This window comes from Taudactylus pleione, unplaced genomic scaffold, assembly GCF_031769625.1.
Source record: "Taudactylus pleione unplaced genomic scaffold, aTauple2 ptg000557l, whole genome shotgun sequence".
NCBI classification, from domain to species: Eukaryota; Metazoa; Chordata; class Amphibia; order Anura; family Myobatrachidae; genus Taudactylus; species Taudactylus pleione.
The window spans coordinates 1,692,740-1,708,064 of NW_028284959.1; positions in this window are offsets into that span (position 1 = coordinate 1,692,740).

Sequence of the window (15,325 nt, forward strand, 5' to 3'; positions counted from 1 at the left end):
AGCGGTAACAGAGGAGAATATCTGAGGGGTAACACAGGAGAATCTCTGAGCAGTAACGCAGGAGAATCTCTGAGCGGTAACACAGGAGAATCTCTAAGCGGTAACACAGGAGAATCTCTGAGGGGTAACACAGGAGAAATGCTTAGCGGTAACAGAGGAGAATATCTGAGGGGTAACACAGGAGAATCTCTGAGCTGTAACGCAGGAGAATCTCTGAGCGGTAACACAGGAGAATCTGTGGCCCCCACTGTAAAAAAGTAACAATCAAATTGTTTTTTTGAACAAAAACAAACAAAAAAAACAATTGAACACAGAGTTCTGTGAGCAGGATAGAACAGTTTGACATCAGGCAGGTTAGGGATAGTATAGTTACTTACCTTGTCATGATCTTCACTCTTCTGTCTTCCGGCATCGGCATTACAGTACATCCCCCGGGCTCACGTCCAGCGGTATGTCATACCGATACCGTACATACACCAGCCTCAGATACCAAGTATCTGAAATGTGTTGGCTGTACCTCACCTCACATCAACAAAACCAGCCAACACTGAACATCTTCAGCCTTTAACACTGAGACCTCCCACTTAACTTTCCAAAATATCACTAGAATGGCCGCAGCCTCCATTCCATAGGCACAAGACAAGTTCCACGAGCTAACAAACAGCTGCAATCCCCAGCCCAAGCCAGCTCTGTATTGTGACCAGGACAAAAGGCAACAACCATCGCGACAGAGAGAGTATTTATCTTTATTTATTAACAGTTTCTTAGATAGCGCAGCATATTCCGTTGTGCTTTACAATTGGAACATTAATAGAACAAAACTGGGTAATAACAGACAGATATATAGGTAGGAAGGCCCTGCTCGCAAGCTTACACTCTATAGGGAAATAGGCACTGATACACAAGGATAGGTGCTATATATTGCAATTTGGTCCAGCCAGAATGCAGAGTTTCTTGGTTGGCTGCATGATCCAGTCACACAGGAATGTCGGCCAAATGTCAGGAGGATGTGAAAGAAAGACAATGTGTGAGATTGTGTGTGGACTGTGAAAGGGGATGTAATTAGACATGGAAGCTATGAATGTTATGTGGGTGGTTCTGGAATCTGATAAGCTTGCCTGAAGAGGTGGGTTTTCAGGGAACACTTGAAGGATTGGAGACTAGATATAAGTCTTATTGTGCATGGTAAGGCATTGCATAGAGTGGGTGCTGCCCGAAGAAAGTCATGTAACCGTGAATGGGAGCAAGTAATGCGTGGGGATGAGAGACGCAGATCTTGTGCTGAGCGGAGAGGTCGGGTTGGGAGATATTTTGAGATGAGTGAAGAGATGTATGTTGGTGTGGTTTGGTTAATAGCCTTATGTGTAAGTGAAAGTATTTTGTATTGAATACGGTTGAAAACCGGTAACCAATGGAGGGACTGACAGAGTGGGGCAGCAGACGATGAACGTTTGGCAAGGAAGATAAGACTTGCAGCTGCATTAATAATGGATTGTAATGGCGATAGCCTGTTTTTGGGAAGACCAGTAAGGAGACTATTGCAATAGTCAATGCGGGAAATAATAAGTGCATGGATTAGAGTTTTTGCAGTGTCTTGTTTGAGATATGGTCGAATTTTGGATATGTTTGTTAGATGTATGTAACATGATTTTGAGACAGATTGAATGGAAGGAACAAAAGACACTTCAGAGTCAAGGATGACACCTATGCAGCGAGTTTGTGGAGGAGGATGGATTGTCGAGTTATCAACTGTGAGCGAGAGATCAGGTTGGTAACTGTTATTGGCCGGTGGAAATATAATTAATTCTGTTTTAGAAATACATACATAGATACATAGAATTTGATAAGAACCTCTTGGTCCATCTAGTCTGCCCATTTTTTTAACCTTTGGTAACCTCAGCCTTATGTAATCCTATGTTCTTTGTAAGGATATTCTTAGACCTATCCCAAGCATGTTTAAATTGCTCTACTGTCTTAGACTCTACCACCTCTGATGGGATGCTATTCCACTTATCCACTACCCTTTCCATGAGGGAATCTTCCGTAAAATTTCCCCTGAGTCTCCCTTCATTTTTAACGAATGTCCTGGTGTTCTGATACTTCTCTTCCTATGTAGAATGTTTTCCTTCTGCATCTTATTAAAACCCTGGATATATATGAACATTTCTCTATCATGTCCCTCCTTTCTCTTCTCTGCTCCAAACTAGACTATACATATTAAGATCTTGTAGTCTTACCTGGTAAGTTTTGTGATGTAGGCCATGCCCTTCTTTGTACAGTCTTTAATTTACTTATATTCATTAAGCATTAAGGAAGGGCAGTGCGGGATACCACACTACCCAGCAACTTAATCATTAATCATGAACAGTGCACAACTCCACAGACTGTCCTGTCAGGGATGCAGATGAGGTGCCGGGAGACGGGATGCTGTCCGTCTAAATACCAACGCCATAATTCAGCCAGCTGGCAAAATGCAGATGGCAATATCCCGAAGGGGATCAGGATACCGGCGCCGGCATACCGAACCGCTGGACTGCCATACGCCCAGGGCAGGGTAAGTATGAGCTGCTTCCCGGGAAGGAGGGGTTAGGTTTAGGCACCCCAGGGGGGAAATTTGGAATAGGCACCCCCCAGGAGTGTTAGGGTACGGTGCGGGATGGGGGAGTTTGAGTTAGGCACCACCGGGGGGAGGTTAGGTTTAGGTACCCCCCCTGGAGACTTAGGTTTAGGGTGCGTGGAGGGGTGTTAGGGTTAGACACCACTGGAAAGAGGTTAGGGTTAGGCACCACAAAGGGAGGGTTAGGGGGGCAGAGGGGAGGGATAGGGGACTTACCTGTCCGCGTCTGTCGGGCTTCCAGTGTCGGATATATCTTCAGCCGCTGGTATTTCATACCCATTCCGTCCTGTCATACCCCACTGGATTTAAACTGAGTAGAGAGCCACACACTACAGGGTATATTTTAGGGGTGTGCACCGGCCACTTTTCGTGTTTTGTGTTTTGGTTTTGGATCTGGATCTTTCTTCGTGTTTTGGATCTGGATTGGTTTTGCCAAAACCACCCTTCCGTGTTTTGGGTTCTGGGTTTTGTGTTTTGGATCTGTATTTTTTTTTTAAAAAGCATAAAAACAGCTAAAATCACAGAATGTGTTGGTTTTTCTGCTCCTATGCTATTATTAACCTCAATAACCTTAATTTCCACTCATTTCCAGTCTATTCTGAACACTGAACACCTCACACCTCACAATAGTGTTTTTATGTCCAAAATCTTGCTCCGAGGTAGCTGGATGACTATGCTAAGCGATACGACTGGGCAGCATAAACACGTGGCCCATCTAGGAGTGACACTGCAGTGGCAGACAGGATGGCAGTTTGAAAAACTAGGCCCCAAACTGTACATAATGCAAAGAAAAAAACGAGGTGCAAGATGGAATTGTCCTTGGGCCCTCCCACCCAACCTTATGTTGTATAAACAGAACATGCACACTTTAACAAACCAATAATTTCAGCGCCAGGGTCTGCCACACGACTGTGGCTGAAATGATTGGTTCGTTTGGGCACCTACAAAACAAGCTGGCAATTAATCTGTCCCTGCACAAACTGGCTCTACGGAGGCAAGATGTCATCCTCCTCATCCACCGATTCCTCACCCTCTTCAGTGTTGTGTACATTCTCATCTTCACAGACTATTAACTCGTCCCAGCTGGAATCCACCACCACAGGTCCCTCTGTACATTCTGGAGGCTGGTCTCCCTGGAAGAGTTGATAATTCATTTTTATGAACATGATCTTCTCCACATTTTGTGGAAGCAACCTCCTACGCCTTTCACTGACAAGGTTCCCGGCTGCACTAAACACTCTTTCAGAGTACACACTAGAGGGGGGGCAACTCAGGTAAAATAGAGCCAGTTTGTACAGGGGCCTCCAAATTGCCGCTTTTTCCTGCCAGTACAGTTACGGACTGTCTGACATGCCTACTTGGATGCTGTCACCGATGTAATCCTTTAACAGACAGACGCACGCTTGTCGCTGCTGCTTTGAGGATGCAGGTGCGGCTACTGCGCATACATTTCACACACAAACACAGAAAAAAAGAAGATTGTTTTATTTTGTTTGGAGCGCACTTTGGGGGTTACACCACCCTTTAACAGACAGACGCACGCTAGTCGCTGCTGCTTTGAGGATACAGATGCGGCTACAGCCCACACATTTCACAAAGACAGAAAAAAAGAATTTTTTATTTTTTGTGGAGCGCACTTTGGGGGTTACACCACCCTTTGACAGACAGAGGCACGCTTGTCGCTGCTGCTTTGAGGATGTAGGTGCGGCTACAGCCCACATAATTCACAAAGACAGACAAAAAAAGAAGAATTTTTTTATAGTTTTTGTAGCGCACTTTGAGGGTTACACCACCCTTTAACAGACAGACGCACACTTGTCACTGCTGCTTTGAGGATGTAGGTGCAGCTACTGCGCATACATTTCACACAGAAACATAGAAAAAAAGAAGATTATTTTATTTTGGTTGGAGCGCACTTTGGGGGTTACACCACCCTTTAACAGACAGACGCACGCTTGGTGCTGCTGCTTTGAGGATGCAGGTGCAGCTATTGCGCATACATTTCACACACAAACACAGAAAAAAAGATTATTTTATTTTGTTTGAGCGCACTTTGGGGGTAACACCACCCTTTAACAGACAGACGCACGCTTGGCGCTGCTACTTTAAGGATGCAGGTGTGGCAACTGCGCATACATTTCACACACAAACACAGAAAAAAAGAAGATTATTTTATTTTGTTGGAGCGCACCTTGGGGGTAACACCACCCTTTAACTGACAGACTCACGAGTGTCGCTGCTGCTTTGAGGACAGTATCATATGCAGTGACAGTAGACTTGTCAGAAATTGTTGGCACGTCCTTCAGTCTGGACCTGATGTCCAAACTGGCCCTTGACTTATGACACAGGCGCACGCTTGTCGCTGCTACTGTGTTGATGCACGTGCGGTTACATCGCACACAAGTCACAAACACATAAAGAAAACAGTTTTTTATTTTTTGGAGCACTTTGAGGGTTACACCACCCTTTAACAGACAGACGCACGCTTGTCGCTGCTGCTTTGAGGATGCAGGTGCGGCTACAGCCCACACAATTCACAAAGACAGAAAAAAAAGGAATCATTTCTTTATTGTTTGTGTAGCGCACTTTGAGGGTTACACCACCCTTTAACAGACAGATGCATGCTTGTCGCTGCTGCTTTGAGGATGCAGGTGGAATCTAGACGGGATTTGGAACGGGGGACACACTACCTCCATCAATTGTCTAAATCCCACTGCACTAATGGCGGATACCGGACGCATGTCTAAAACCAACATAGCAGTCAAGGCCTCAGTTATACGTTTTGCTTCAGGATGACTGCTGTCGTACTTCATCCTCCTCGCTAGGGACTGTTGGAGGGTCAATTGTTTAGTAAAAGTAGTGGTGTTCCTACTTCCTCTCTGGGATGATGAACAACTCCCAGCAGCAGCAACAGCACTAGGAGGAAGTGGTTCTTGATCTTTCCCTATTTTATTTTTATCGGAGAAAGTTTGGTCCTCCATTTATGTTATATTGATATATACGTGTGGCTAAGGCGCACACAAACACAGAATTTTTTTTTTTGTTGGACACTAGTGCACTTTGTGGGTTACACCATCCTTTAAGAAAAGAGCAAGCCGGCCCTTTACTTATGGGACACAGGCGCACGCTTGGCGCAGCTCCTTTGTTGATGCACGTGCAGCCACAGTGCACACAATTCACAAACACAGAAAATATTTTTTTTATTTGGTTTGGAGTGCCCTTTGGTGGTTACAGCACCCTTTAACAGACAAGCCAGCCGGCTCTTTACTTATGACACAGGTGCACGCTTGGCACTACTTTGTTGATGCACGTGCTACTACTGTGCACACAATTCACAAACACAAAAAAATATCTTTTTTTATTTTGTTTGGAGTGCCCTTTGGGGGTTACAGCACCCTTTAACGGACAAGCCAGCCGGTCCTTTACTTATGGGACACAGGCGCACGCTTGGTGCTGCTCCTTTGTTGATGCACGTGCAGCCACAGTGCACACAATTCACAAACACAGAAAATATTATTTTATTTTGTTTGGAGTGCACTTTGGGGGTTACAGCACCCTTTAACGGTCAAGCCAGCCGGCCCTTTACTTATGACACAGGCGCATGCTTGGCAGTACTTTGTTGATATACGTGCTGCTACTGCGCAAACAATTCACAAACACAAAAAAATATATTTTTTTATATTTTTTGGAGTGCACTTTGGGTTTTCAGCACCCTTTAATGGTCAAGCCAGCCGGCCCATTACCTATGACACAGGCGCACGCTTGGTGCTACTTTGTTGATGCACGTGCGGCTACTGCGCACACAATTCACAAACAGAATTTTTTTATTATTATTTTGTTTGGAGTGCGATTTGGGGGTTACAGCACCCTTTAACGGACAAGCCAGCTGACCCTTTACTTATGGGACACAGGCGCACGCTTAGCGCTGCTCCTTTGTTGATGGACGAGCAGCCACAGTGCACACAATTCACAAACACAGAAAATATTTTTTTATTTTGTTTGGAGTGCACTTTGGGGGTTACAGCACCCTTTAACGGTCAAGCCAGCTGGCCCTTTACTTATGACACAGGCGCACACGCTTTGCACTACTTTGTTGAAGCACATGCAGCTACTGCGCGCACAATTCACAAACACAGAAAAAATATTTAATTTTTTTTGCACTTGGGGGGAGCACCTATGATGGACAGAGCACCCCCTGGGCAACACTACAGCACCCCTTTAGGACTGGGACACTGCACAGGACTTTGGAGTGGACACAGCCCCTATGGACAACTGACTGCACAACACAGTCCAGCCAGCCCCTATGGACTTTGGAGGAGTGGACACAGCCCCTATGGACAACAGCAGCACAGCACAACACAGCTAGCCCCTATGGACTTTGGACGAGTGGACACAGCCCCTATGGACAACAGCAGCACAGCGCAGCACAGCACAGCACAACACTACACTACACAGCCCAGCCAGCCCTGACTCCCACCCTCCCTCTTCACTGTCCACAGCCGAGTGAGAAAATGGCGCCGACGCGGGTACCTTATATAGGATCCAAAACCCGCGAGACCCGGAAGGCGGGATGATGACGTTTTGCCTCGATTTCAGATCCGAGTCAGGCGGGAAAAGTCGAGCCTGACTCAGTTCGGCCTCGGATCGGGGGGCTCGGGGGGTTTCGGATTTCAGAAATCCGAACCCGCTCACCCCTAGTATATTTACAAAAGGACAATTTTAATTTTAATTGATTGATTTAATATATATCAAAATGGATCAAATCGACCTGTCCTTAAGTAAATGTACCCCTATATGTGTCCTGCAGCTAGAAAATACATAACTTTTATTTATTGTGCAGGAGCTCTATGTAATTCTATGTAGCTCCAAGTATATGCTTGGCAATTATATGTTTAAATTAGGATTAACACATTACGTGATTATATCATACTCGCCTTCTTTTGAAAAAGCATTTCAGGGAGATTGTGAAAGAAACAGCGATGAGCGCGGCGGTAAAGTGGGCGTGTACTGCTACATCTGAGAGGAGTGTCCTAAACCTGACCTATATCCAAATGTAAATGAGCCCCAAAGCAGTTAGTAAGATCTATTTTTTGATGAAAACACACTGATACATTACAGAAAATGCATGTAGCCATAGGGATCATTGTGTCCAATGCAGGGAAATGTTACTATTGATCCAATTTGAATGTAAATATCTCTGTTTATTTTATATAATAACATATTCATAATGGGGGTAAGGTAGAATCAGGGAGATTGCTCGGCTTTCGGGGAGATAGGGAGATTGCTACTGTTTCAGGGGCTTTCCCCGACAATCAGGGAGAGTTGGCAAGTATGGATTATATCTAGTGAAGTATTTTAATTTATCCAGTACCTCTGTATTTTATCTCATTCAACATTGTGGTACATAAGGTTAGCACTGGAAAGGTGAAAACATTACACACCCAATAGACACACTAGGCAAAACATTCACTAACACTATGATGGCTATTAAGTTGAATTATTTGCAGTTGTTGTAAAACGCTGCATTGAAGAATATACATTTAAATACCATTGAGCTTTCACAGCAAACCTGTAGTACTCACTTTGGTCAGTAGATGGTGCCATCTGCTCGTTGCTAACTAATATATCTGCTAACTGTTCTTTTCTATCAGTAATGTAGTTTATTATTTTAAATACAGGATTCCTACAAACAGCAAGCTGGGAACAGGTGTGTCGCCAACAATATAAACACTTTTTGTTCAAAGTTGGAAATATATTTTTCTAAAAAAATACAGAGTTTATTTATTTACCTATCTGGAATAGGTTCTTTAGAATTGTTCCCACTTACAAACACATTGGAGCCTCCACTAAAAGGAGAAACAAATTCTGTAGCCAGAAACGGTGGAAATAATTATTTCTGATTTGCAGCTTTACGCAACCTAAGATGATTCATAGAATGAAGGGATGCACATTGAAATTAGGGTGCAGGATGGAAAATACTGCGAGGTCACGTTATGAAGAATAATTTTATAGAAAGGGGCAATAGATCCATTTAATAGTCGTGGTAGCGAGTGATACTGTAAAGGTGTGCACACACTGGGCGATAAAGCGGACGACTGAACGATAACGATATCGTTATCGTTCAGTCGTTCACTATATCGTCCATTTTTTACACCAAAACGATGAACGATAACGACGATGCGCATTCCGTGGGTCGTTCGTCATTGTCGTTCATCGGGCAAACATGCAGGCTAACCTGACGGTATTGTTAGGTTGCTGCATGTTGGGGAATGAGGGAGAGAGCCCGGCGCTGAGCGATATCGTTAATTATATCATTCAGCGGGTGTGCTCAATGTCATGAATGACATTGAGCACACCCTGCCAGGGACACACTAGACGATATCGCTGAGGGAGCATATCGTCTACTGTGTATGCTCCTCAAAGCTGCATACGCACACAACGATTTTGTTACCAACAATTTTCTGAACGATTTTCTGAACGATTTTCTGAACGATTTTCTGTCAGATTATCTGTCAGATTTTTTAAAGTGTAATGAACGATTTTTTGAACTACAAACGATTTTTGTAACTTCCCTTAATGAAAATCGTTCAGTTGGTCAGTCAGAATGAACTACAAACTACAAATGGGAACGCGCATGAACGATAATCGTTCATTGTTATAACTCAGATTTTTTCAATGATTGAACGATAACGATGTCGTTATAGTTAAATCGTTCAAAAAAATTGTTACGTGTCTGTGCACCTTCAAGATTTACAAGAATGCATGGGGCTAACACATTGCCATTATAATTAGGGATGTGCGCCGACCCCCGTGTTTTGATTTTGGATCTGTATCTCCTTCAAGGTTTTGGATCTGGATTTGGTTTTGCAAACCACCCTCAAGTGTTTTGGTTATGCATCTGGATTTTTTAAATAAAAATAGATAAAAAGTTATAAAAACAGGTAAAATCATGCAATTTATGCCAACCAAAACCCGAAATTCAGATTTAAAATCCGAATTCCGAACCGCAAAAAAAATCAGAACCGCGACCCGGGTTTACCCGGATCTCCTCCGGAGTTTAGAACCGCGACTCGGATTTACCAGGATCCACGAAATTCGGGTGGATTCGGATTTCTGGATAACTGAACCACACATCTCTAATTATAATACTTACAAAATACAGTATTAAGGAATAAGGGGCACTATTCCTAACGGCACAACAATAACTCACAGCAAAGGGCGGAAAAGATGACCTGTATTTTGTTTTCTGCCATCAAATTCTATGTTTCTTTCAAGCCTTTGCAGCTTTCCACACGCACAGCTGTCCGCAGAATTCCCTGCCGTGGCGCCAGATGTCATTGAATTTTAAAGAGGGGAACTTTAAAAAAAAAAAATAACTACAGATCTGGAAATAGCAATCATCCCCAGGAGCCGGAACAGAGGAGGCTATCTGTCACTTTCATACCGTCGCTGGTGTCAAGGACGGCGGCCATTTCAGGGCTCCGATAACTATGATTTTATTTGTTGAACTGCGGAGAGGGGGAGGGGTGACCATTACCATGGTCTCTGGCAATTTCCTCCCCACCGGTAACAGTTTGCTCATTGTTTCAGGGAAGGGTTAAAGCAAATTAGAACGCAGGCCGCGTGAAGGCGCCATTTGTTATGGAATATGAAATGCATTAGCATACAAAAGGACACCATGGGGGATTCATTTTCAAAGCAATCACATATATTAAATCTCTGAGGAAAGCAGAAGTGAATCGGCGACCGAAGAACAGAATTGTTTCCCGAGGTTGGCTCTCTTTGTGCCTCTTACAAGCAATAAAACACCATTATCCAGTGTGACACTGTTTGACTTTTTCACTCCAGAATCCATTAAAACAGAAACTCTGAGAGCAGAACATATTCTTCCGGAAAGAAAGTGGCGTGGTCGTACAGAACTTTTACCGCTACTCGCTTTTTTAATGAATGTCAACAAAACAATACAGTACTTTCCAGCAAACGGGCTTCTTCCTCTTCTCCTTCTTCATCAGCTGACCCGTGTGAGCATAAACAATAAACGTGATGTGGTTATGTAGAACCAATGCTGCTTCCTGCCTAGGTGCACGCTACCATAATGGTTACACGGTAGTTATGCCTTATAATGCGATACCGAATGATTCCCTTCTGAGTACATAGTTGCACAGCGAGACGCCAGTTTGCAGACCATGGGGGTCATTCAGACCCGGTCGCAAGCGTTGATAGCTCGCAACTGGGTCGATGTTCCCCCACTGGGCATGCGCACGTCGGAGCCGGCTCCGACGTGCGCATGCGCGAGACCCGGCTAGCGTCGGGCGCTCCGTCGCTAGGGGTCTCGCACCAAAGGGGGCGAGCTGTCGATGGTGAGGCATTCCCGAAAGAATGCCTGCCATTTGGGGGCAGCCAGAAATGACATCAGCGGTGATGTCAGTGGGGAGCTTCCAGCTCGATCAGAGCAGGAAGCTCCCTGGGGCTTGCGAGTGCCGAGACCCAACCTTAGGGTCACGTCGCAAGCCCCGATGGTCATGATGGTCTTGACCATCTGACCATCACCCTGGTCGGTTGCTAGAGCTGTGGGTGGTAACCCACATCTTAGTGGTCGACCAAGAGGCGGCACTACAAGATGCAAGCAGCCGCCCTCATTCAGAGCGACTGCTTGCATCTAACGACCGCCTCTGAATGATGTCCCATATCCTATGTGATTTTGCAGCATTCTCTTAATTAATTGCACAACAGTGACAGTAGACTGAGCATCTCCTCATGCGAGCAGAATTGACCCAAAGATAATTAAATGATATTATCCGATAATGGATTGAGCTACATATATGACTGTATGATTTTACTTTTCACTATGTACAGTAGGGGTGTGCACCGGCCACTTTTCGTGTTTTGTGTTTTGGTTTTGGATCTTTCTTCATGTTTTGGATCTGGATTGGTTTTGCCAAAACCACCCTTCCGTGTTTTGGGTTCTGGGTTTTGTGTTTTGGATCTGTATTTTTTTTAAAAAAAGCATAAAAACAGCTAAAATCACAGAATGTGTTGATTTTTCTGCTCCTTTGCTATTATTAACCTCAAAAACCTTAATTTCCACTCATTTCCAGTCTATTCTGAACACCTCACACCTCAAAATAGTGTTTTTATGTCCAAAAGGTTGCACCGAGGTAGATGGATGACTATGCTAAGCGACACGAGTGGACGGCACAAACACGTGGCCCATCTAGGAGTGACACTGCAGTGGCAGACAGGATGGCAGTTTGAAAAACTAGGCCCCAAACAGTACATAATGCAAAGAAAAAAAAGAGGTGCAAGATGGAATTGTCCTTGGGCCCTCCCACCCACCCTTATGTTGTATAAACAGGACATGCACACTTTAACAAACCAATCATTTCAGCGCCAGGGTCAGCCACACAACTGTGGCAGAAATGATTGATTCGTTTGGGCCCCCACAAAACAAGCTGGCAATTAATCTGTCCCTGCACAAACTGGCTCTACGGAGGCAAGATGTCGTCCTCATCCTCCTCATTCACCAATTCCTCACCCTCTTCAGTGTTGTGTACATCCTCATCCTCACAGAGTATTAATTCGTCCCCGCTGGAATCAACCACCACAGGTCCCTCTGTACATTCTGGAGGCTGGTCTCCCTGGAAGAGTTGATAATTCATTTTTATGAACATCATCTTCTCCACATTTTGTGGAAGGAACCTCCTATGCCTTTCGCTGACAAGGTTCCCAGCTGCACTAAACACTCTTTCGTAGTACAAACTGGAGGGGGGGCAACTCAGATAAAATAGAGCCAGTTTGTACAGGGGCCTCCAAATTGCCTTTTTTTCCTGCCAGTACATATACGGACTGTCTGACATGTCTACTTGGATGCTGTCACCAATGTAATCCTTTAACAGACAGACGCACGCCTGTCGCTGCTGCTTTGAGGATGCAGGTGCGGCTACAGCCCACACATTTCACAAAGACAGAAAAAATAATAATTTTTTATTTTTTGCGGAGCGCACTTTGGGGGTTACACCACCCTTTAACAGTCAGACGCACGCTTGTTGCTGCTGCTTTGAGGATGCAGGTGCGGCTACAGCCCACAACTTTCACAAAGACAGAAAAAAAAATAATTTTTTATTTTTAGTGGAGCGCACTTTGAGGGTTACACCACCATTTAACAGATAGACGCATGCTTGTCACTGCTGCTTTGAGGTTGCAGATGCGGCTACAGCCCACACTTTTCACAAAGACAGAAAAAAAAATTATTTTTTATTTTTTGTGGTGCGCACTTTGAGGGTTACACCACCCTTTAACAGACAGACGCACGCTTGTCGCAGCTGCTTTGAGGATGCAGGTGTGGCTACTGTGCATACATTTCACACACAAACACAGAAAAGAAGAAAATTATTTTATTTTGGTTGGAGAGCACTTTGGGGGATACACCACCCTTTAACAGACAGATGCACACTTGTTGCTGCTGCTTTGAGGATGCAGGTACAGCTACAGCCCACACAATTCACAAAGACAGAAAAAAAAAGAATAATTTTTTTATTGTTTGTGGAGCGCACTTTGAGGGTTACACGACCCTTTAACAGACAGATGCACGCTTGTCACTGCTGCTTTGAGGATGCAGGTCCAGCTACAGCCCACACAATTCACAAAGACAGAAAAAAAAAGAATAATTTTTTTATTGTTTGTGGAGTGCACTTTTAGGGTTACACCACTGTTTAAGAGACAGACGCACACTTGTCGCTGCTGCTTTGAGGATGCAGGTGCGGCTACAGCCCACACAATTCACAAAGACAGAAAAAAAAAGAAGAATTTTTTTATTGTTTTTGGAGCACACTTTGAGGGTTACACCACCCTTTAACAGACAGACAGACGCTTGTCGCTGCTGCTTTGAGGATGCAGGTCCGGGTACAGCCCACACAATTCACAAAGACAGAAAAAAAAGAATAATTTTTTTATTGTTTGTGGAGTGCACTTTGAGGGTTACACCACCCTTTAATAGACAGACGCACGCTTGTCTCTGCTGCTTTGAGGATGCAGGTGGATTCTAGATGCGATTTGGAACCGGGGACAATTGTTTGTCTAAATCCCACTGCACTAATGGCGGATACCGGATGCACGGCTAACACCAACATAGCAGTCAAGGCGACAGTTATACGTTTTGCTTCAGGATGAATGCTGTCGTACTTCATACTCCTCGCTAAGGACTGTTGGAGGGTCAATTATTTGGTAAAAGTAGTGGTGTTCCTACTTCCTCTCTGGGATGAAGAAAAACTCCAAGCAGCAGCAACAGCACTACGAGGAAGTGGTTCTTGATCTTTCCCTATTTTATTTTTATCGGAGAAAGTTTGGACCTCCATTTATGTTATATTGATATATATGTGCGGCTAAGGTGCACACAAATACAGAAAATATTTTTTTATTTTTGTTAGAGATTAGTGCACTTTGTGGGCTACACCACCCTTTAAGAAATGAGCCAGCCGGCCCTTTACTTATGGGAAACAGGCACACGCTTGGCGCAGCTCCTTTGTTGATGCACGTGCAGCCACAGTGCACACAATTCACAAACACAGAAAATATTTTTTTATTTTGTTTGGAGTGCCCTTTGGGGGTTACAGCACCGTTTAACAGTCAAGCCAGCCGGCCCTTTACATATGACACACGCGCACGCTTGGCGCTACTTTGTTGATGCACATGCGGCTACTGCACACACAATTCACAAACACAGAAAATATTTTTTTATTTGGTGTGGAGTGCACTTTGGGGGTTACAGCACCCTTTGACAGACAATCCAGCCGGACCTTTACTTATGGGACACAGGAGCACTCTTGGCGCTGCTCCTTTGTTGATCCACGTGCAGCCACAGTGCACACAATTCACAAACACAGAAAATATTTTTTTATTTTGTTTGGAGTGCCCTTTGGGGTTACAGCACCCTTTAACGGACAAGCCAGCTGGCCCTTTACTTATGACACAGGCGCACGCTTGGCACTACTTTGTTGATGCACATGCTGCTACTGCGCACACAATTCACAAACACAAAAAAATATATTTTTTTATTTTGTTTGGAGTGCCCTTTGCGGGTTTCAGCAACCTTTAATGGACAAGCCAGCCAGCCCTTTACTTATGGGACACAGGCGCACGCTTGGTGCTGCTCCTTTGTTGATGCACGTGCAGCCACAGTGCACACAATTCACAAACACAGAAAATATTTTTTTATTTGGTTTGGAGTGCACTTTGGGGGTTACAGCAACCTTTAATGGTCAAGCCAGCCGGCCCTTTACTTATGTCACTGGCGCACGCTTGGTGTTACTTTGTTGATGCACGTGCGGCTAATGCGCACACAAATCACAAACACAAAAAAATATATATTTTTATTTTTTTGGGAGTGCACTTTGGGGGTTACAGCACCCTTTAATGGTCAAGACAGCCGACCCTTTACCTATGACACAGGGATACGCTTGGCGCTACTTTGTTGATGCACGTGCGGCTACTGTGCACACAATTCACAAACACAAAAAAAAATATTTATTTTTTTGTGGAGTGCACTTTGGGGGTTACAGCATCCTTTAACGGTCAAGCCAGCCGGCCCTTTACCTATGGGACACAGGCACATGCTTGGCGCTGCTCCTTTGTTGATGCACGTGCAGCCACAGTGCACACAATTCACAAACACAGAAAATGTTTTATAATTTTGTTTGGAGTGATATTTTG